Here is a 2,349-nt window from a genome sequence, read left to right as displayed (position 1 = left end):
GAAAAAGATGAAATTTTCTATGCCAATATGCTGAGAAATAGACTTTAAATCGTCAATCACCGCATACAATAGACATCACTATAATACAGATTGTGCTGAATCGAGTAAAGCAAGCTAACGGAATTTTTTTAAATGCGTTATTTCTATATTGAATCAATTTCGGTATTAATCCCACGGATTTTCCCCTCATCAGCAGAGAATACGATAAGAAATAAATGAAATACTTACAATCATCCATGGAAAAAAAGCAGAAGCAAGAGTCACGAGTTCACATAAGTACCCCAGATATATCTAAATATAAAATACGTAGCGAATCTCAGTACACGTGTAATCTTTCAAGAACCACAACTTAGAGTGGTCACCAGTCCCGAAGTGAATGGTAATAAATTTACTTCTAATATAGGATAATTTTTTTTTTTTTATTTCATTAAGTGGTCAACATATTAAAATACCTTTTAAGGTGAAAATTATAAACAATTATAAGGGCAAACAAAAATTCTATATCAATATGCTGAGAAATAGACTTTAAATCGTCAATCACCACATACAATATACATCACTATAAATACACATCGTGCTGAATCGAGGAAAGCAGGCTAACGGAATCTTTTAAAATTGCGTTATCTCTGTATTGAATCAATTTCGGGACTAATCCAACGGATTTTCCCCTCATCAGCAGAGAATACGATAAGAAATAAATGAAATACTTACAAGCATATATCAGGGGTACTTATGTGTACACATGATTCTGTCTTCTGCTTTTTTCCATGGGTGCCTGTAAGTATTTTATTTATTTCTTATATTCTATGCTGATGAGCGAAAATTCCGTTGGATTAATTCCGAAATTGATTCAATATAGAGATAACGCATTAAAAAAATTCTGTTAGCTTACCTCCCTCGATTTCAACACGATTTAAAGTCTATTTCTCAGCATATTGGCATAGAATTTTTTTTCTTTTGCTCTTATTTATGGTTATTTATAATTGTTCATAAATGTATGTGTCCTTACAGCATCCCTTTCGTTCTTTTGCAAACAAGTTGTTTTCTTCTAGATGTTTGCTCATACTCTGCGATAGTATTGCAGTAAAGGCTTTGTAAAGTGAAGGGAGACAAGTTATCAGTATGTAGTTTTGTGGGTTTGCCGTTCCAGTGGCTTTGGGAATTAGGATAGTTTTTTCCCTTCCGTGAGCCATTCACATGTCTCTGACTCTACTAGTATCTCATTGAATTTTTCGGACAGCATTTTAAGTATTTTTGTCAGATGTATTTAACCAGAAATTGGGGATCTTGTCTTGCTCGGGGGCCTTTCAGCTGCATAGTTTCTTTGCAGTGCCTGGATGACCTCTTTCGTTGTTATAGGAGTTCAGAATTGTTCAGGTGTTGTGTTTGTTATTTTCATAGATTTTTTCTAAGGATGGTCCTTTGCCGACCATATTTCTTTCCAAAATTCTTCCACTTATTATTATCATTATTATCATTATTATTCTTATTCTTCTTCTTCTTCTTCTTATTATTATTATCATCATCATCATCATCATCATCATCATCATCATCATCATCATCACCATCATCATCATCACCATCATCATTAAGGCGGTGAGCTGGCAAAATCGTTAGCACGTTGGACGTAATGCTTAGCGGTATTTTCCCCTTCGCTACACTCTGAGTTCAAATTCTGCCAGGGTCAACTTTGCCTTTCATCCCTTCGGGGTCAATAACATAAGTACTAGTGGAACACTGGGGTCGATGTAATCGACTCATGCCCTCACCAAAAAATGACTGCTCCTGTGGTAAAATTTGAAATATAATAATTATTATTATTCTGAAAGACTCTCAGATAGTTCTTAATTCCTGGTTGTTCTTTGCATGAAAGCAGGAAATAACAAATCACCAAAGGTTTCAAGTAGTACCTTCTCCTGTGACTCAAAGAGAATAATCTCCTTAGAATGTGAGCTGTACCCAACAATGCTGTCTTCTGGATCACTTCGACCCTGATAGTAGCTCCAATATTCTTAATATGTTTTTCAAAGCCCTTGGAAACTGCTCCTAATACTCCAATTACCACCGGTATCACCATTACTTTCCTCATGCCCGATAACTTATCTATCTCGTCCCGCAGTTGCTGGTATTTCTCAATCTTTTCTGTTTCCTTGCATTTCACCCTCGAATCGCCTGGTGTTGCAACATCTATCATCTTTGCTTCATTTTCATCTTTATGGATTATTTATTATTATTATTATTATTATTATTATTATTATTATTATCATTATTATTATTATTATTATTATTATTATTATTATTATTATTATTATTATTATTATTATTATTATTATTATTATTATTATTATT

At 33.5% G+C, this 2,349-nt stretch overlaps 1 long non-coding RNA gene across 3 annotated transcripts in view; it reads right to left on the bottom strand.

Moving 5' to 3' along the window:
• Positions 1–381, bottom strand: part of LOC128249591 (uncharacterized) — a 30,391-nt gene extending 30,010 nt beyond the window's left edge. Inside the window, exon 1 of one of the 3 annotated variants that reach the window (XR_008265694.1) lies at positions 229–381. This is a non-coding gene — a long non-coding RNA (uncharacterized LOC128249591). The remainder of the gene's footprint in view (positions 1–228) is intronic. The other 2 variants (XR_008265695.1, XR_008265693.1) reach the window with 2 other exon arrangements.
• Positions 382–2,349: the final 1,968 nt, after the last annotated feature.

The sequence above is a fragment of the Octopus bimaculoides genome, chromosome 16 (genome assembly GCF_001194135.2).
Source record: "Octopus bimaculoides isolate UCB-OBI-ISO-001 chromosome 16, ASM119413v2, whole genome shotgun sequence".
Lineage (NCBI taxonomy): Eukaryota > Metazoa > Mollusca > Cephalopoda > Octopoda > Octopodidae > Octopus > Octopus bimaculoides.
This window is presented reverse-complemented; position numbering and strand designations above follow the sequence as displayed.